Source organism: Vulpes lagopus, chromosome 19 (assembly GCF_018345385.1).
Source record: "Vulpes lagopus strain Blue_001 chromosome 19, ASM1834538v1, whole genome shotgun sequence".
NCBI lineage: Eukaryota > Metazoa > Chordata > Mammalia > Carnivora > Canidae > Vulpes > Vulpes lagopus.
The window spans coordinates 34,016,749-34,038,911 of record NC_054842.1 but is presented as its reverse complement, the minus strand read 5'-3'; the positions used below and the strand labels follow the sequence as shown (position 1 = coordinate 34,038,911).

Below are 22,163 nucleotides of genomic sequence, written 5' to 3'. Positions count from 1 at the left end.
AGAGGCAGAGACCATAGGCAGAGGTAGAAGCAGGCTCCCTGAGAGGAGCTCAATGTGGGATTCAATCCCAGGACCCAGGGATCAGGCCCTGAGCCAAAAGCAGATGCTCAACCACTGAGCTACTCAGGCATCCCAATAATACATTCTTATACTGGCTTTTTTTCTTTTCCTACTCCATTTACTCTGGTCCCTTATTCTTGTTCCCTAGGACCACCTGTTAAATGATAAAGTTGTGTACAATAAAGTTGCACACAACTCCTTGCTTTTAGACTAATTTAGAGTACATGATGGGGAGAAGACCTAGTTAAGACAGGTAAAGAGTTTTGGATACATAAATGGGAAACACAATGACTTAATAAAATGAAAGTTATATTCATAAGAAGGTATCTAATGTTGACAATGTCACTCTATAACTGGGTCAAATCTCTTCCTCACATTTTATTTATCAGTTGCAAAACTGATTAATGGCTTAACTTCCATAATTGTAGCTCCTTTCATCTCTAATCTTTTGTGACACAATGAATAGCAATGCTTAAGCATTGCTTAAGCACAATGCTTAAGCATTGGTGAAAGAAGACTGGAGAAAGACACAGTTGTGAGATTATCCCCAAAAAGGCCAGCCACGGAAATTTTTGAAGTCAGTCAGAAAGTAATGTGGTCTAGATTCAAAAAGCAAGAGAAAAACCAGAACCCTCATACACTGCTGATGGAATGTAAAATGGTACAGCCACCTTGGAAAATAGTTCAGCAGTTCCTCAAAGGCTAATACCATAGTTACCCAAAGCCCAGGAATTCCATTTCTAGTTATATGACCAAGATAAATGAAAACATGCATTCATTCACATAAAAACTTATAAAATGAAGTTGAACCCTTACACTATATACCAAAGAACTTAAAATACATCAAAGACCCAAATAAGCCACAAGCATAAAACTCTTAGAAGAAAATGAGGCAAAAGGATAACATTGGATTTTGCAATAATTTCTTGGATCTGACCCCAAAAACACAGATAACAAAAGAAAAAACAGATAAATGGGACGTCATCAAAATTAAACTCTTTGGGCATCAAAAGGCATTATCATGGAATAGGAAAATAATATGTGCAAGTCACACATCTGATAGGGTATTGATATCCAGAATATATATATATAAAGAACTCCTACAATTCAACAACAAAAAACCAAACAGCCCAATTTAAAAATGTGCAAAGGACCTGAATAGATATTGCTCCGAAGAAGATGCACAGATAACCAAAAAGCACACACACACAAAAAAAATGTTCAACATCACTACTCATTAGGAAAATCAAATCAAAACCACCATGAGGTAACACCTTACACACATTAGGACAACTATTATCAAAACACAGAAAATAAGTATTAGATGACATGGGAAATTAGAAACCTTGTGCACTGCCGGTAGGAACATAGAATGGTGTAGCCAGTGTGTAAAACAGTTTGGCCCTTCCCCTAAAAATCAAAAACAGAATTATCATATGATCCAGCAAAAAAAAAAAGGGGGGGGGGATATACACCCATATTCCGAACAGCATTATTCACAATAGCAAAAAAAAGCAGAAGCAACCAAGTGTCCATCAACAGGTCAATGGGTAAAGGAAATGTGATATATACAATCAGTGAGATGTTACCAGCTGTAAAAAAGAAGGAAATTTTGACACGCTACATGTGTATATCTGAAGACATTACATTAAGTTAAATAAGCCGATCAAAAAAGGATAAATTTGTATGATTCTATCTATATAAGGTTCTTAGAGTAGTCAAATACATCAGACTGAAAACAGAATGATGGTTGCCAGGAGTGCTGGAGAAATGAAATAGGAACTTCATATTTAATGGAGTTTTGGGCACCTGGGTGGCTTAGTGGTTGAGTGTCTGCCCTTGGCTCAGGTCATGATCCTGGGGTCCTGGGATCAAGTCCCACATCAGGCTCCCTACAGGAAGCCTGTTTCTCCCTCTGCCTATGTCTCTTCCTCTGTGTCTCTCAAGAATAAATAAATAAACTCTTAGGTAAAAAATAATAATAATATAATAATAATAATAATAATAATGATGGACAGTTTCACTGAGGAAGGTGAAAAAGTTCTGGAAATATATGGTGATGATGATTGTACACTACTGCGAATGTACTTAAAGCCACCTTAAAATGGTTAAAATGATCAATTTTATGTTATGTATATTCTAACCATAATAATAAAAAAACACATAAATGTTCATACAGTATTATCTTAATAATCAAAAGGGAGAAACCAACCCAAATGTTCATCAACTGATGAATGGATAAATATAGTATATCCATACAATGGAATATTATTAAGCAGTAACAAGGAATGAAGTACTCATACATGCTTTAACATGGATGAACCTTAAAACATATGGTAAGGGACAGAAGCCAGTCACAAAAGACCACATATTATAGGATTCCATTTATATGAAATGTCCAGAATCAGCAAATCTGTAAGACAGAAAGTAGATTAATGGTTGCCTAGGGCTGGGAGTAGGGGAAGCTAGAGGGTGATGACTAGCAGGAATGGGGTTACTTTAGGGGATGATGTACATGTTCTAAATTGTGATGGCTGCAAAATTCTGAAAATATTAAAAGACACTGAATCATATACTTTAAATGAGTGAATTTTTATAGTATGTGAAGTATATCTCAGTAGAGCTTTATTTTTCTTGAAGCCAACAAGTGACTGAATGAAATTATGAAATAAAGCAAAGGGATGAATAAAAGATAACTACAAGAGGATAGAAATACCACAGTTTGAATTCTTGCTCTGCCATTTATTTATCTGTGTGACACAGAGCAAGTTACCTAACCTTTCTGTATTTTAGTAATACCTACCTACAGGGTAGCTATAAAAATTAAACAAAATAATACATCAAACATTTAGTATAGTACCTTCTACATGGTGGTCCTTACCCTCCTACCTAATGCTAAAAATTCCACCAATCGTATGGGTATAAATTCAGTAATAATTATATCTGAAATTTATAATCAGGAATTTATGTCTTTCCCAAGCAGTAAATAACCTAAAAGTCACCAAATAATATAACCAAATAATAAATAACCAAATAATAAATAACCTAAAAGTCCTTACCCTCCTACCTAATGCTAAAAATTCCACCAATCGTATGGATATAAATTCAGTAATAATTATATCTGAAATTTATAATCAGGAATTTATGTCTTTCCCAAGCAGTAAATAACCTAAAAGTCACCAATTATATGCTTACTGACAATGCAATTTAATTCCAATATAATTAACATACAGTGTAATATTAGCTTCAGGTATACAATACAGTGATTCAACAATTCCATATATCGCCCAGTGCTCATCACTTATAAGTGTATTCCATAACCCCTACCACCTATTTCACCCATGCCTCCACCCACCTCCCCTCTGGTAAACATCAGTTTGTTCTCAAGAGTAAAGAGTCTGTTTCTTGGCTTGTCTCTGTTTTTTTTTTCCCTTGCTGGTTTGTTTCTTAAATTCCACATGTAAGTGAAATTATATGGTATCTGTCTTTCTCTAACTTTTTTCACTTAATATTATATTCTCTAGCTCCACCGATGTTACTGCAAATGGCAAGATTTCCTTCTTTTTTATGGCTGGATAATATTGTTTTATACATATGCGCGCGCGCGCGCGCACACACACACACACACACACACACACTCCAGATCTTTATCCATTTATCTATCAATGGACATTTGAATGACAAAGCAATTTTCTTTTTTTTTGTATGTTTTTTTTATTGGAGTTCGATTTACCAACATATGGTATAACACCCAGTGCTCATCCCATCAAATGCTCCTCTCAGTGCCTGTCACCCAGTCACCCCAATCCCCCCGCCCACCTTCCCTTCCACTACCCCTTGTTCATTTCCCAGAGTTAAGAGTCTCTCATGTTTGGATGACAAAGTAATTTTCAACTGTTAATTCACTGCCAGTTAAAATCTGACTCAAGGGAAAGATAAACTTAAGTAGCTCTTTTCACCAATTATCTCTCAAATTCTTTTCCTCTCCCCTGTCTTCTTTCCTTACCTACCTGCCTTTTTTATCCTTATCCTTTATTCTAAAGTTATAATCTTACCTAGACTGCTAATAATCATGAGAAAGGCAACAGTTAACATTTTTTTCCATTATAATAGGTAAAAAAAATTAGAAATTAAATTTAATTAGATTTTTTTAATTAGGAAAAAAATGACATCATACAAATATGAAACAGTACCAAACTCCACTCAGCTAACCCACCAAAGTTCCCTAAACAAAAAGATGAATAAACTTTAAAAGATGAGAATAAAAAGAATGCAAGAAAGCTCCCACTTTCCCTTCTGTTAATGACTCATACGCTTTTTTACCTGGAGGTAGAAGCCTGTGGCAATTGGAATTTCTCCATACTATCCAAAACCAAGTTCCACTAACATTTAAGTAGGTGTTAATGCAATTTGACTATTAAAATACACTTTCAATTTAAATACACTCTCATTTTATTTCAATGTTAAATAATAATTTACTCAAACTATTTTAAAGGACAATGACTTTCAAAGGGGCACATGCATTATAAATGCTTCTGGAATAAGATTCAGTAAAAGGATATAGTTAAGAAGCATAAACAGATGAACTGCCATTGTTTTACTGTGATTTTGTATACCTTCAGATCAGAAAATTCCTATAAAAAACACTTCAATATAAATTCATAAATGTTATCTCCATGTAAACTTTCAGTACAATTCTAACTTACTGTAACAAATCATTTGGAAAGAACATACCTCTAAAGAAAAGTTGCTACAGAAGCCCAGAAGCCTTTTCTCCTGCTACAAACTCCTTAATACCCAACTTAATGCCTCCTTAATCCCAAACTGTATTGTTTAATTGTATTTCACTTCAGAAATGTTTACTGGACACACTGCACTAAGTATGTTAGGTGCTTTTGATACAATGTTACTAATCCTCACAATCTTATGAAGCAGATATTAATATCATCATTTTATAACCCTCAGAAAAATAACACTTCAGAACCTTCAAACACACATCACAAGCAACAGCCAAACTAGAAGCAGTTGAGCTAACCATCCGTCTTTCCTGAAACTCTTTGCTGGTTTCCTTAACCCTACTGGGGTTAAGGAACTGACTCCTCCTGGTCTCCACTGGTGGCTACTCTTTTCTCTCCTTGAACCTTCTGGTTTTAATGTATACCCTCTCTCTCAAAAGATCACCCATTTTTCTGACTTTATCACTGCTGGCTGGCTGACTTCCAAATCTATAATTTCAATTACATTCTCTAATTCAAACTACTATTCCTCAACATTTCTACCTTGAATACCTCAAATTCAATATGTATCAACCCTAACCCATCATTACCTCCAAAAAACCAACTCTTCTAACCTCCTTACTAATCCCTGTTAATTACAAACCACTATTATCCCATCCACATAGACTCCCTGTTTAAGTCACATAGCAATGTGTGTTGGGTTTTCCTTTGAAATGTCTTTCTGGGGACACCTGGGTGGTTCATGGGTTGAGCAGCTGCCTTTGGCTCAGGGCATGATCCCAGAATCCTGGGATCATGGCCCACATCACACTTCTTGCATGGAGCCTGCTTCTCCCTCTGCCTGTGTCTCTGCCCCTCTCTCTGTGTGTCTTTCATGAATGGGTAAATAAAAATCTTAAAAAAAAAAAAAAAATGTCCTTCTGTTCCACTGATACTGCATCCACTAAAACCCAAGCCCTCAACAATTCATCTAAATTACTGTAAGAGCTCTTGGTTATTATTCACTCTATTCTCTCTACTCCAGTTTGTGTATCATAAATAGTCTTTCGTTCATACAACATATTTACAAAGTGACTAGCATATGCTAAGTACTGACTGGGTACAGGAGGCACAGAATAGTGAGAAAAAGGAGACATCTTCTAGCAGAGAACACAGTGTAAGCAAACAAAATATTCAAATAAAAATTATAAATTGTGACAAACAGTGCTTTCAAAAAAGAGAATAGAAGGGCTACTTTAGATATTTTAGTTAGAGCTGGATTTTAAGCTGAAATTTCAAGATGAAAAGGAGGCAGTCATGTAAATATTTAGAGTGGTCCAAACAAAGGAAACCACAAAACACATAGGTTCTTCCCGGCTTGTGAGGCTGCAATTGAGAATACTCAATCTCTGTAATGTGACCCATTTCCCCCACTCCTGGAAGTTTACAGGATCTTCTTTGTCTTATGTATTTCAAAATTTCATGAGGACATACCTCAGTGTCTATGTGTACTAGTAAGTTATTGTCCCTGGCTTCAAACCCACTTCTCTACTCTGCTTTGTAACAATGGGGGGCTGGAACTCTATAAATCACATTTCTCCTTTGCTGGCTGACTCCCTATTAGATGTGGAGAGTCAATAAAGGTCACAAGAAAGACACTAGAAGACTAAAGGAGGAACAGGGAGAAACTCCGTCAGGTCAGCATCAACCATCAGCCAACAACCTTCACTGGCAATTGCAAAGATTCCAGCAACAACAGTTGGCTCCAGTTGTAATGTTTTGCTTTTATGTTTTTCCTGCCATTCAGACCACCATCATCACATTTCCTAAATACCTTTACTTTCTGAGCATGCAACAACTCCTCAGAAGCCTGAGTTTCAGCTCCTCCGGGCCACTCTTCATATTTCTAAATAATCCCAATATCCCTCTTTGCTCTCCCAGCCCTTGGGGCTAGTATTTACTTCCCATAGTTACTATCTTTATGATACCTGAGTGCTCCCTTATTGCCTTTTCAGTTCTCCAATTACCTGGTGTATTGGTTTCTGAGGGCTGCTGTAACAAAGAAACACAACCTGTGGTGGCTTAGCATAAAAATTCATCTCACAGTTGTGAGGAAGAATTGCAATACTAGGAAATTGGATACTAGGAAAGTATCTGTTCCAGGCCTCTCTCCTAGCCTCTGGTAGCCTTAGGCAAATTTGTGTGTAAATTCCTCCACTGTTATTAAAGAATACCACTCATATTGGATTAGGGCACACTCTACTGATCTCCCTTTAACTTAATTACCTCTGTAAAGGATCTATTTCCAAACAAGGTCACATTCTGAGGTGCTTGAAGGCTAGGACTTCAACATATCTTTTTGAGGATGACACAATTCAAGCCATAACATGGCTAAACAATTCATTGTATTAAATTGTTATAATGAGTGGTATGGTCTCCATTTTTCTGACTAGTCCCAGACTGAAAGAATGCATTTATTTTCCTCCATTTTCCTGAGTACCCAAGGGCCTCTCAATATGCAAAATGATGGTTCATCAACTCTGGGGATTTTTCTTCTTTCACTTATATTTCTTCTTCACTCTTTTCTCTGTTTTCACTGGCACTTCGTAGATCTAAGTTGACCTCCTGGACTGACCTTCTATCTTTTTATAATCTATTTTCCTCTACTTCAACTTCCTTTCTTCTATGGAGTGTTTTTTACTATTATGCTCTAATTTTCAAGAATTCTTTATAATGAATTTTTCTTTTTTGGTTTCTTATATTAAAAGCTGTGAACCCTTTCCTTTGTGAACCCTGGTAATCCTTGATTGTCCACTCATATTTAAAAGTAGTGCCCTAAGGGCAGCCTACCTGGTAGAGCATGGGACTTCTGATCTCAGGGTGGTGAGTTTAAGCTCCACACCTGGCATAGAGATTATTTAAAACAAATAAAATAAAAAGTCCTGGGCTAGAATGACTGCAAGCACAGAGATCATCATTCAGGTCGTCATGATCTAAAGCCAAAAATCAAAACAAAAACTTGCTTGGATTGAATTACTATTAAAAGTAAATATTGAAAATGAACCAGACTGTGAAAATGTGGAACAGAGCCTCTACACCAAGACTACTTAAGAGGTGAATAAGAATTTCAATCTTGAAGCTTTGCTTTCAAAATTCTCTTACATAGATCTGGACAAGGAACTAGAGTTCAAAAAGGATCTGATGACAAGGAGTTTGATATTCCTCAAGCTGATACTCCTCCAACACTGGAAAGGATACTCAGTAAGACTGATGATGAAGAGGAGCCTTTCGTTCTTGAGGATCATTGTTAAAACATTGATACTATAGATTCTCACTCCTATGATACTTCCCCTGTGGCAATTTTAGATAGTGGTGACAGCACGAACTTAAAAAGAAGAAATTACCAGATTCTTTTTCACTCCATGTGTCAGTTATATGACATTCACTTTTGAAGGGAATTTCTGCCCAGATAGTGTCTCTAGTTGAAAAAGTGGATGCTGGCTTGCCTACTGCAACTGCAGAATCCAATCTGATAGCCATAAGTACATTTCATGGATTGGCTTTAATATGTGATCAGAATCAAGCTTTGTGACTGGGTAACACAGGTGTTGGAGGTCTGTATGGAGCCATCTCTGTCCTCAGTATCAACAATGACTACTCAAGACGTCTCTGTGGCTTTGCTAAAGGACGTATCATAATGTGGGATCTGGCCAGTGGAAAACTTCTAAGATCAATAATGGATGTTCATCCTCCAGGAACAACATTGTATATTAAGTTTACAGATGATGCAATTCTTAACAATTTGCAATGACAGCAGAGGCTGTTTTTGAATTGACATTTAAAGATTCTTTTTTTTTAATTGAGAGAGAGTGAATGAGAGAGAGCAGGAGATGGGGGAGGGGCAGAGGGAGAAGCAAATTCCCTGCTGAGCAGGGAGTCCAATGCAGAGCTCAATCCCAGGACTCCAGGATCATGATCTGAGCTCAAGGCAGACGCTTAACCAACTAAGCCAACAAGGCATCCCTTGAATTGACATTTAATAGAATGATGAGAGTGAGAACATGTGAATCTAGGATCTGTTCAGTGGTTCCAAGGGTGAGGTTTGGTGTATTGAGCCTCTCAATACAGATTTGCCCATCACAGTTTTCCTTGGTCTCGGCATTCTTAACAAAGATACTGGTCACTGGATTGAAACAATCTCTTGAAAGTATGGATGACTCTTCCCTACGGACAGATTTTTCCAGTGTTCCCTTGCTGGCCTGGCACTTTGTGACAATACAAAATTACATGAATACCATGCTTGAATTCTGCAGAGGAGATGTTACTCGTGCTATTGGGTAAAAGATTAATTGGGAGTAATACATGTTACTTATAACCAAAATCATCTTCACCTCATTAACTTTACTTGGATAAACTTACATACAGTTGTGCTCTTGGACAGTGTGTAGAAGTTGCATGTGATTGATCAGCAGACTCAAGAGGAATTGGAAACAGAGATCTCAGAAGTTCTGCTGGTCTATAACAGCAGCCATTTCAAATCACTAGCCACTGGAGGAAATGTTATTAGGCACTGCCTTTAGTTGGAGAAAAGGCTGTTATCAATCCACTAGCAGAGTAGCTATGCTGGTCAAACCTTTCATCGGGGGACAAAATCTGTCCTGCCAAACAAGAGCCTTCTATTTTTTTTATATCCCCCAGATCACTGAGCATAAAGTTTACATTTCATAGTTGCTAAATAAATGCTTATGGATTAAAAAATAAAAGTAGAGCTCTAAAAGCTGATTGTGGATAACGTAATTTCTCCCCTTGGACTATTTAAGAGAAACATCCTCTAAGTTGCTACTTGATTGTCAGAATCCTGGGAGCAATACAGGAGAAGAGGCCTTGGTAAGGGTCTCAACTTTGAGTATATTTACCTAATTCACAAGCTTTTTGTAGAACACCTGGTCTTCAATTATATTTAGTGCCACCCCTGTCTCAGAGACACTCTGGTTTGTCCTCTACAGAGAATCAATCTTCAGTCTTCTGCTGACACAGTAAAGAGGCCAAGGACTCAGCTATACAAATTGATGAAGAGATCTAGGTTTGAGCAACCTTTTATCCTTTTATTTGTAAAAGCTTATTAAGATATAACTCACATACTATACAACTGACCCATTTAAAGTGTACAATTCAATGGTTTTTAGTATATTTAAAAGAGTTGTGCAACCATCACTACAATGAATTTTAGAACATCTTCATCCTACCAAAAAGAAACCCATACCCTTGAGCAGTCATCTCCAATCTCCTTCTAATCTCCCCTACTCCCAGCCCTAGGCAACCATTACTTTACTGTCTCTATATATTTGCTTTTTCTGGACATTTCATACAGATAGAATCATAAATATATTGTCTTGTGGCCTGGCTTCTTTCATTTAGCATGTTTTCAAGGTTCATTCATATTAAAAGAGTATCAAAACTTCATTCCATGTATTCCAAATAGTATTCTATTATGTGGATTTGCATTTCATTTACCCATTTATCAACTGATGGACATTTGTGTGTTTCTACCTTTTGGCTATTATGATTGAGCTGCTACTTAAACAGATTTTCAAGCAATTTATTTTTAGCACCATTCTCACCCCTTCTTCAACAAAAGTACCTGATGCTGCCAATTCATGAGCCTGAGGATTCATTTCCATTTATCCTACTTCCAGTTTAGGACTGAACTTTTTTTTTTTTTTTTAAGATTTTATTTATTCATAAGAGACACAGAGAGAGGGGCAGAGACATAGGCAGATGGAGAAGCAGGCTCCCTGTGGGGAGTCTGATGCGGAACTCAATCCCAGGACTCCGGGATCATGCCCTGAGCCAAAGGAAGAAGCTCAACCAGTGAGCCACCCAAGCATCCCTCCTTTCAATTATTTTTATCCTTTATTCTAACATATATGTTTTAAGCTCTGCACTTTGCTTTAACTACGACTTATCTATATATCCCTTGTTATATCATATTTTCATCACTCAGTTCAAAATAGCTTCATGCATGTTATTACTTTAATTCTTGGGTTACTTACTTAGGAGTATATTATTTAGTTTCCACTAATAATTTTCTAGTTATTTTTTGTAATTAATGTCTGGCTTAACTCCAACATATCAGAGCACATACTCTAGAATTAATTATTTCCATGTTTTTTTATGGTCCAGCATATGTCAATTGGGGAAAATTTCCACAGGCACTGGAAAAAAAAAAATCTGTATTCTGCAAGTGCTGGGTGAAATGTTCTATGCATATCAATTAGACTCATTTGTTACTTATGTTGTTCAAATCTTTTGATTTTTTGTCTTAGTGTTCTACTGATTATACAGAGACGGTATGCTAAAATATCTCATATGTTAGCTTATGGATTTATCGAATTCTTTTAGTTCTGTCAGTTTTTTGCTTACCAGGTTGGCAAAAATTAGAATAATAATGCTGTTAAGGAACACGATTTGTTGGTAAAAGTATAAACTGATGTTTTTCTAAACAGCACTCTCGAGACAGCAACATTAAAAACAGTATTTTGAGGGGCACCTGGGTGGCTCAGTGGTTGAGCAACTGGCTTTGTTTCTGTGTGTGTGTGTGTGTTTAAGATTTTCTTTATTTATTCATGAGAGAGACAGAGAGAGAGAGGCAGAGACACAGGTACTGCCTTTGGCTCAGGTTGTGACCCCGGAGTCCTGGGATGGAGTTCCACATCAGGCTCCCTACAGGGAGCCTGCTGCTCCCTCTGCCTATATCTCTACCTCTCTCTGTGTGTCTCTCATGAAAAAAATAAAATCTTAAAAAAAAAAAATGAGGGGATCCCTGGGTGGCGCAGCGGTTTGGCGCCTGCCTTTGGCCCAGGGCGCGATCCTGGAGACCCGGGATCGAGTCCCACATCGGGCTCCCGGTGCATGGAGCCTGCTTCTCCCTCTGCCTGTGTCTCTGCCTCTCTCTCTCTCTCTCTGTGACTATCATAAATAATAAAAAATAAAAAATTTAAAATTTAAAAAAAAATGATTTCGAAACCAGTTATTTTACATCTAAAAGTGACTCCAAAGTTCTTAATGTGCACCAACACTACTTAGCAGTCAAATGGATTTATAAATCCTCATTTAAACCTTACAATAATCCTTTGATTAGGTATCATCCCCATATTACAAAGGAGAAAAATGAGGCTTATAAAGGCCTAAGCCCAAACAGTGATGAAGCCTATACTGGAATTTAAGCTGACTCCACAATCTCTAAATTAGAAAATAAATGTAGCATATGATCTTATTTTTTTTAAAGTGAGCATGAGCCTGTATAGTCACCGAAACAATTCTGGAATACACATATTAAAAAATAACAGTGATAAATACTAAAGACATCATTTAGAGAAATGAAAGATAATTTTACAAAAAAATCTGTGATGAGACTGTTCATACAATTTTTTTTCTTTTTTTTTTTTTTCATACAATTAAGACTAAACATAACTTGGGTTTTTTGGCAGGTAGAACTAAAAGGAAAAGACATTTTATTTTTTTTCTTCTAACACTGTAATCCCATTTCTCCCACTCTGGTATGTGGCTTAATTTTCCCTCACATTACTGACATCAGGTAGAAAAATACAATTTCACATGTATCTGTATATATGTATAAACACACACTTATACAGATATTTGTATATGTATTACTGCCTAGAACAACTTCCTGCCTAGAACCAAATTATTCTGCCAGATATGATTTACTAACTAGAGAGGGCTGATGAAAATGGCTCATTTAAAGTATGACTTGAGCCTGTTGTCAGTATGACAACTGCCCCTTTGCTCATTCTTCACAGTACACATGCCTAAATTCTGCACTTACATGACAAGACAAAGAACAATGCAACCATATATATAGTATGTTCCATGACTTATTTCTTCAACATTTTGCTTATCCTACTCTTCTTTAAGGTTTGTTTTTTAAAGATTCTATTTATTCTATTCATAGAGACAGAGAGAGAGAGAGAGAGAGAGAGAGAGAGAGAGAGGCAGAGACACAGGCAGAGGGAGAAGCAGGCTCTACATAGGGAGTGGGCCTCGATCCCGGGTCTCCATGATCAGGCCCTGAGCTGAAGGCAGCGCTAAACCGCTGAGCCACCCGGGCTGCCCCTCTTTGAGGTTTTATATTAAAAATATTTCATATCTCTTATAATTGACTATAACCTACTAATTCTTAGTCATAACTTCCACAATATGTACTAAATTAAAACAAAGAGCTTCAGGAAGTTCCAAGATTACAAACTGAAGCTTGAGTGGGAGTAAAGTAGTAGTCCAGCAACAGCTTTATTAAAAGAAATCAGAAACTTAATAACAAGGACAGAGTAAGGCACCTTTTTCTCTAAAAGGTCAGATAGTAAATATTTTAGGCTTTGTGGGTCACACACCTCTGTCACATATTCTTCTTATAACTCTTTAAAATTGTAAAATCATTCTTAGCTCAGGGCAGTACAAATAAGGTTTTGGGGATGGTCCAATTAAAATAGTGGATTTAAACTTAGTTTTTTTGTTTGTTTGTTTTTTAAGGAAATTAACCCAGAAGGCAATATATACAGGAAAGCAAACAATAGCAACAAATTTTTGTAACCTAAAAAGATAGACAACTGGTAACTACCTCAGTGATTTCCAGAAAGGTGAAGCCTAACTCAGGAGTTGAAAAACCGAATTTATATCCTAGAATCCTCAAGAGTCAGGAACTGGCAGCACCTGCTACTGCTTAAATTGAGAAAAGGAGGGGTTAAATAAAGAAGACTAGGTGAAAGTTAAGTGGTTAAAACCTTAGAAGTTTCCTCTCCAAATCTTCCTGATAGTTGGCTACACAAATCTGAACTGGGGGGGTCACCAGATATAACAAAAATCTGTGTACCCTAAAAAAAAGTGGGGAATGAGAAATCCAGTCCCTCACATACTCATACACACACACACACACACACACACACACACACACACACACGGGGCAATCAAACCTTCAGCCCTCAAAAAGACTGTTTTCCCGCAAGAGGAAATAACTCCCAGACAACAGTTTTCTCAAAAAAATAGCTCACTTGGACCACCATGCAATGAAGTTCAAAGTCCTTAAGACCCCATCAAGTCAAGCTTTCAATCTTAGGATAACATCCAAGAATTACTGACCCCTGAAGTAAGCCTCCAACATAAAAACTAGCAACCAATTTAGAAAGAGAATCAAGAAACAAGGGTTAAAAAAAAAGACATTTTTATACCCTCAAAAATTAGAGAAGAAAATGTATCTCTGAAACTAGGAAAGGATGCTCTCTATAAAAAAGAATTTTTAGAGAACAAAAGGAGTTCTTGGGAAATCAAAATCTTGCTGGCAAAAATGAAAAATTAAACAGAAGGCTTAGGGAATAAAATTAACAAAACCTCTCATATGATATGGAGCACAAAGACTAGGAGATGAAAAACAAAGACGAAAAATAAATACCAAAGGGATAGTCTGAGATACAAACAGAACTAGCAGAAATAACAGAAAATTTTCAGAGGAAGAAACAAAAGGAAGGAGAAGAAACTATTATCATAGACTGAACTGTATCTCCCTGACCACCCCAGTCATGTTGAAGCCCCAATCCCCAAGGTGATTGTATTTAAAGACGGGGACTTTAGGAGGTGAGGTTAAATGAGGTGTCATAAGGGTGGGGCCCTAACCCAATTGAGCTGGTATCCTCATAAGGAAAGGAGGAGGAAGAGAGGTAACTCTATACAGAAAGGCTTTGTAAGGACACAATGAAAAAGCAACTGTCTACGAGCCAGGAAGAGATCTCATCAGGAACCAACCCCAATAGGATCTCAAACTTCTTAGCATTCAGAACTGTCAGAAAATAAATTTCTGTTGTTTAAACCACCCAGCCTGTGGTATTGTGTTATGGCAGCCCTAGCAGACTAATATAACCATCAATGAAATAATTCAAGAAAATTTCCCAGAACGGACCAAATAATTTTGCAGCTCTGGAGGGCACAATGAATATCCAGGAAAACGCACAATAACAGATGTACCATCATGAAATTTCACAATATGAGATACAAAATTCCAAAAAAGCAAAAAAAAAAAAAAAAAAAAAATCAGGATCAGGAATCAGAATGTTTTCAAAATTTTCAAAAGGATCACAAACCAGAAACAATAGAAATGCCTTCAGAATTCTGAAAGTAAATTATTTCCAACCTAGAATTCATTACCCAGCAAAATAACATGAAAAGAGCTCCCCTCCCAAAAAAGAGGGCATTTTATTAATCTAAGATCTCAGCCTTTCACAGGAATCTACTATGGGATATATTCTGCCAAAGGAGGGATCAAACTAAAAACAAACAAACAAAACCTACATGATTCACAGGAAATAAGAGATTTAACACAGAAGAAAGGCAAGGGGAGTCACTTAGTCTTATAGTAAAGGGAGAAATCCCAGAAAAGTACTATGGACAAGACAGCTGCTCCTAGCAGGTTTAAAATTGATAGACAAAGAAACAATTAACTATACTCTCAGGTATACATACCCAAAAGAAATGAATGTGTATGTTCACTGGAAGACTTGTAAGTAAATGTATATAGCAGCTTTATTCACAATAGCTAAAAAACTACAAAACAAACCAAATATTCATTAATGGTGAAATCTTTTTTAATTGTCTATTTCACCCAAGAGACTACTACTATCAGTAAAAAAGACCAACTGCTACACCCAACATCATAGGTGAATCTAACAAACACAGTATTAAGCAAACATAGTTACCCACAAAAGTATATACTTAATGGTTCCATTAAGCTCAAAAACAGGCAAAAAATAAAAAAAAACAGGTGAATCTAACAAACACAATATTAAGCAAACATAGTTACCCACAAAAGTATATACTGTATGGTTCCATTAAGCTCAAAAACAGGCAAAAATAACCTATAGTAATATAGGTCAGAACAGTGATTAACTTTTGAGGATAGGAAACAGGGATTGAGAGGAAACAGAGAGCTTTCTGGAGCACTGGAAATGTTCTTTACCTTGATGTGGGTGATGGGTATGTTGACAAAAACTCACTGAGCTATACAATGAAATTTGTGTACTTTGCTATTTTAAAAAATTTAATGAAACTTTCTCTAACGAGTTTTTAAATAAATTGATGATATTTTCAATTGTACCATCTCAAAACAGGAATTAATCAAAAGGGAAAAAAAAAATCTAAGGCCTTATACACAAAGATCTTTATTTCAGAATTATTTTTACTAGGGGAAAAATAACACCTGGAATAAATTTACATAAATGGGTACCATGCAAAATCTGGATTTCTCTGGTGTGAGAAATTAGTTGGCTTTTTTTTTTTTTTTTATTACCAGCAGCCAAACTTAATACTAATTAACCTAAGGGAGCCATCTGCCCAGAGGAAAGAGCATGTTCCCATGTTCCAAGGTTAAAAAAAAAAAAAAAAAAAAAAAAAAAACACCTGGCTATTGAAGGCAAAAGTAGGGGAAAGGGAAAATGGCAAGAGATGCAACTGAAGTAGGTAAAACTCAAGTCGTGGAAGGCCTCCTTATAGGCCTTTTTAATGTGCTCGCTTCGGCAGCACATATACTTATAGGCCTTTTTAAGAATATGGAGGGGTGCCTGCATGGTTCAGTCAGTCTTAGAGCAGGTAACTCTTGTTCTCAGGGCCATGAGTTTGAGCCCCACACTGTGTGCAGGTATTACTTAAAAATAAAATCTTTAGGGCAGCCCTGGTGGCTCAGTAGTTTAGCACCGCCTTCAGCCCGGGGTATGATCCTGGAGTCCCGAGATCAAGTCCCTTGTTGGGCTCACTGCGTGGAGCCTGCTTCTCCCTCTGCCTGTGTCTCTGCCTCTCTCTCTCTCTCTGTGCCTCTCATGAATAAATAAATAAAATCTTTAAAAGAAAAAAAATAATGGAAAATAAATGGGGGGGGGGGTGGATAGGAAAATTCAAGTAACTGACTTCCAGGGTAGCAGAGTTCTAGGGAGAAGGGTCTGTGCACAAAGTATTCTAAACGTTTCTAAAAATAAAAAATGTTGGGGCATCCAGGTGGCTCAGTCAGTCAGTTAAGTGCATGCCAGTCAGTTAAGTGCACGCCTTTGGCTCAGGTCATGATTCAGGAGTCCTGGGATGGAGCTCCCAGTCCTGCTCCCTGCAGTTTCTCCCTCTCCTCCCTGCTCATGCTCTCACTATCTCTGTCTCTCTCAAATAAATTAAAATCTTAAAAAAAAAAAAAAAAAAAAAAAAAAGTTATACAAGAACATGTAGTACCCGGAAGTAATCAAGAATTTCTAAGGAAAAATCTCCAATGTCTTGTTTAATTAATAGAATGTTTTTGTAGTAAATATAAATTTTTGTTTTGCTGGAATGCTCAAAAAATATGGGCATATTAAATTCTTTGTTATATCAATTATCTATGTTGATCTAAATACAACACGATATAAGTACATACTGAAATTTTTGGAAGGCTGAGTCTTAAAAAAACAACAAAAAAGCTTTTCAGATGCATCTGTTTTTTAAAAACCTATTCTCATTGCTTTATTCAATTGGTCGGTTTCAACAAAAGCAGAAATTATTCATACCATACTTATGTCCATTTCAGCAGTACTTAAATACAATTTCAAAAAAAAAAGTGTTTCCACAGTTTATTTTAGATTTAAACAAAAACCAAGTCATTATAAACAACCAAAAAAAAAAAAAAAGAGCTTCCAATCTGTTTAAAGCCAAAAGAGTAAAAAAAAACATTCCTTCCAGAAATATTTCACCTGATACCTACATAGCCAACTCTTGCTACAGAAAAGGAGGGGGGGGGGGGGGCGGAAGGCAACCCTATGCTGCTTGCTGCTAGTAACAGAAACTTAAGAGTTAAGAAAAAAAATGTCAAGAGCAAATATATAAAAGCTCTCTGACTCCTGAAATGGAACAAATGTTTTCAGAATATTTTGCTCAACAAACAGATTGCTCAATAATCGGGTTTCTGACAGATGAACAAGAGGACAAAGTGGCAAAATGTAAAAAAGTGTTGCTGTTCTAAGAACCTAAAAGAGAAAAAGAACATTTAGCTAGATGATTAAATTTAGTTATGTGATAAACCCTACCAGCTTCCTCCAAACCACTGCAATTTTCACGTCTATTTTGAAAGCACCCAAATATTCACTCTTTAAATCAAGAGATTCAAACAAACTAAAACTCCAGTAGTAAAAATTCTAAGAGATCCATTTACTTTTTTTTCCATTTACTTTTTAATGAATCAGTCTCAACTATAGAGAGGACAATATTATTTTTGTAAATGTTTTTTTAATGCATCTAACAACCATAGAAAAAGACTTTAAATCAGTTTTAATGATTTAAACAATCCAAGTCATGAAGATCCCACTGCCCTTACATAGAAGTTTTGAATCTATAGAAGGCATAGACACAAAAATGCAAAGTAATGTGAACCAAACAATACAAAACTGCGTTGCAAGAGATGAAAAGTAGTATAGCTTCCTAAGAAATACACATTAAAAAAAGTTTTTTAAAGAATACACAGACCTTAAGTTAGGAAATCAAGGTTTGAATTCCAGGTCTGCCCACTATCATTAGATGTGTGAATTTCAGAGTAGTTATTCTATATGGATTTCATTTTCCTTACCTATAAAACGAAAAGTTGTAATTCTAAAGTTCCCAAAGCACTGTTCCATAATATAATGACACAAGCCCACATAAGCTTAAAAAAACCAAAGGAATGATGAAACAGTAAGGGCTATGGGTTCAAAGGAAAGCAACAATACACAAAACAGAAAGATCTGGAAGGCTGCACTGAATTCAGGACCAAAAATGAAACCTCGATAAAATGACTTCATTTGCTACTTTGGTAATTTGGGGCAGGGAGAGGGTTTGTGTGTGCGAGGAGATTTCTTTTAAAGAATAGGCAGGCTACCAAGAGGCAATCAAATTCTCAACAGATGCATAAGTAGAAAAACACAAAGTCTCAATGAGAATGAGAGATTGGTTTAGAATGGACAGCTCCCATAGAGAAATAGTGTGGTCATAAGAAACAAAGTTTTTAGCAGACTATTAGAAGAGTAGGAATTCTGAAGTATATTCTGTAGATAAGAGGGCGCTACCGCTGGTTTCACAGTGAGGCAGATGGGGAAATGTGATTTTAAGATGAAGACGGAAGGCAGGACATACTAAGTAGGGAGAAAAGGTAGGCAGAAAATCCAATTACAATCTAGTGGAAAAGTATCTCAAAAAAATTTCCAAAAACTTGCTGACAAAAATTAGCCAATGCTTTGTGGATACAGGATGTCAAAGACAAAAATCAAGGTTTGTGTCTGGGTACCTCCAAGGGTAATACTACTAAAACAAAGTCAGCCTATGGAATCAGTAAAATGAGGATCATCCAGATAGAATTATTGCTTTAATTAAATAATCTTTAAATATCAGCTGTCTTCCTTAGGTGCCCTGGCTCAGTCAATTGAGTGACCACTCTTGGTTTCAGCTCAGGTCAAGAACTCAGGGTCATTTATGGAAAAAAAAAGAACTCAGAGTCATGAGATCCAGCCCCAATCTTGCTCTGTGCTCAGTAGGGAATCTGCTTGAGATTTTCTCTTTTCCCCCTCTCCCTATACCCTTCCCTCTCCCTCACCCATGTGTGCAGGCCAGCGCTCTCTCTAAACAAACTTTTTAAATAAATAAATATCAGTTGTCTTCCTAAAACAGCACACTCAAGTATTTATGAAGGATTTGTCAAATGCTTAGTGATTTCATGAGTTTCCTCCAATTTTACTCATCGACTAAATAACTAATCATTTAGTCTTCTGATGTAGAAAATATTTGGTATTTTTCCATATTATAAAGGTAAGTAAATAGTAAAAGTTATTAAACTATGACACTATGATTTAAAAAAATGGACTGTATACTCTATTTATTAAAGTCTTCCTGACAAGTGATTTATAACAATAATCACATTAAATCTACCTTGACCTTTTTGGCAAGAAAATTCTCAAAGGTCCAAAAGAAAAAAAAACCCAGAGGGTATAAAGTACCATTCAGTATCTAACAAAACATTCTGTGTATGCTTTTAATGTTATTTACATGGACCTGAAAGCACTAGTAGTAAAATCTGGACTAAAAGATAATGTGTAGAAAAATAAAGCAAACAATTTAAAGTTTAATATGTGAACAAACACAGCTGAGTCTTGAGCACTCTGCGAATGTCTGCAGATATTATAGCTAATTTCTCCAGATCACAATTTTCCCAAAAAAGAAAATTCCAGAGTCTATGATCAAGATGGAATGAAATTTACTATCAACCAACCAATGCATATTTCTTGAGATACTATCAAATTGTGGAAGAGAGCCTATTTAAGAACCGAATATTAACTGACAGTTCTCAAACAAACAAAACCTTCTTCTTGGATAATTTCCCTCATTTACTTTGTGACCTCGCTGAAGATTGAGATTTTAGGAATAGTGCTCTCCAGGTGCTTAGTAAATGGTAAGGCTGGTTTTTCATAAATCTACCAAAGTAAGACTTTTAAAAAATGAATACCTCTTGCAACGTTTACCCGTTTTGACCAGACACCGAGCTTCTTTGCTCACCACTCCAGACAGGATTCAAAAAATTCTCAACTTCATTCTTCCCTAACTCCTATGTTTCCTTACCAAATCTAACGGGTAGAATTATTTTTAGGTGACCAGCTCATCCGTTCGACCTTAACTGAGCGCCTATGATGTTCCAGTTCTCAGCCCTAAACAAAATCCAGCTTCCCGAGCTTCGAAAGGCAAATTTAACTTTTTATGGAAACACCTAAAAAAAAAAAAGTCACAAAACCAACTATTGAGATAATTTTTTTTTTTTTTTACCAGATATATTCTACTTAAGTCAAAAGCTCACAGCCGAAGCAACAAGCAAACGTACGAAACACTACAGCAGGTCCCTACGATTAAAATAACCCAGATTTCCCGAGAATGAGAGAAACTGCTGGGGGGTGGGGGGAGGGGCACAGGGCACATCCCAAGGATGTCCACCCTCAGCACGGGTTGCGGCTCCCTCCCCTCCAGCAGAGCTGGAAGTGAGCGCACCCCTTCCCTCCTCTACCACGTCCCTACCTTCCCGGCCTCGGATTACGCCACAACAGGCGACAGGACTTTTTTAGGGAGGAAAAGCAGGGGAGCTCGAGCGCCGCGCACTCGACCTCCCAGCCCCGCAGGAGCGGCCCGCCAGAGCGAGGCCTGGGGCCGCGCCGCCCGGGGCACCGGCCAGAGGGTCGCGCGGAGCCACGATGCAAACGCCCAGGCCCGGCCGAGCGGCCTCCCCGCCCCCTCCGGCTCAGCTCTGGGCCGGCAGACGGCGCCCGGGGGGCTAACTTCACCGGAGAAGAGGAAGAAGCGACGCAGCCAGTAGCAGGCTGTGTGGACGCACCGGGAGACGAAAGGCTGCCTGTGCGTCTGCCTCCCGGCAGGAGCGTCTCACCTCCCCTCTGCCGGGCCCGTGCGGCCCCAGCTCACCTGAGGAGGGGACAGGGAGACCGCCGCGGCCGCCGCGATGGCCGTTACGGCACGAGGCCTCCGCTCCGCCGCCGCGTAGCTCTCAGGAGAGGGGCGGGACGCGCGCGGCGGGCGGGCGGGGCTCCGACGCCGACTGGCCGGGAGGCCGTGGGCGGACCCGTGCGGGCAGGAAACCCCCTCCCGGCACAATCCGATTGGTTCACTTGCTCCCTGCCCTCCTATCCCTGAAGCGAGAGCTGTCTGCGCCGCGCTCGGATTGGGCGGCTCCGCCTGTCAATCAAGCGCTGGGCTGGGCTGGGCTGGGCGTGGAGCAAGCTGAGGCGGTTTGCGGAGAGCGAGCGAGAGGCTGGGAAGCGCCTGGTCTGACCCTCGCTGTGGTGGTTTCTGTCTCTCCGGCAGCTGTAGCCGGTTGCTTTGGGCCTTCCTCCCAGCGCACAGTAGAGACTCCACGGCAGACATTGCCGCCTCCCTGGTTCAGCCCCAGCTGTTCTGGGAGCTTCCTCCTGGTTTCTGCACTCGAAGAGGTTCTTGCCGACGAAAGGTTTTTACGGACAGGGGGAGAAAACGAAAAACAAACCAAAAGGCCTGGAAATGGGAACCTGAGAGAAAAAAATGTAAGATGTGTGGTTAATTTGAGCCACAGCCCGGAATAAGCTGAGCCTGGGGGCCTTCCAAGTGCCTGGGTGCGTGGATAGCTTCCAGTCTCGGCTGCGGTAGCCGTGCTGTGAGGAGGACAATGACCTGCGGTGCCAAGTGTGCCCGCCCGCGTTCTTAGCGGCCCAGCCCCAGCCACCTGCCGGGTCATCCAGAAGTGGGTTCTCCCCGCGCTAGTACCACAGCCCCTTACCCCGACCTGCCTCCTCCTTCTGAACCATCTCTGTGGCTCCG

At 38.3% G+C, this 22,163-nt stretch overlaps 1 protein-coding gene across 5 annotated transcripts in view; it reads right to left on the bottom strand.

Annotated features, from left to right (window-relative positions):
• Positions 1–21,395, bottom strand: part of NCK1 (NCK adaptor protein 1) — an 82,395-nt gene extending 61,000 nt beyond the window's left edge. Inside the window, exons 1-2 of one of the 5 annotated variants that reach the window (XM_041733907.1) lie at positions 21,276–21,395; positions 20,430–20,574 (exon numbers count right to left, since the gene is read on the bottom strand). The gene's annotated coding sequence lies outside the window, so the exon portion shown is untranslated. Of the gene's footprint in view, positions 1–20,429; positions 20,575–20,876; positions 21,130–21,189 lie in introns of those variants that run through there. The other 4 variants (XM_041733904.1, XM_041733906.1, XM_041733903.1 and 1 more) reach the window with 4 other exon arrangements.
• Positions 21,396–22,163: the final 768 nt, after the last annotated feature.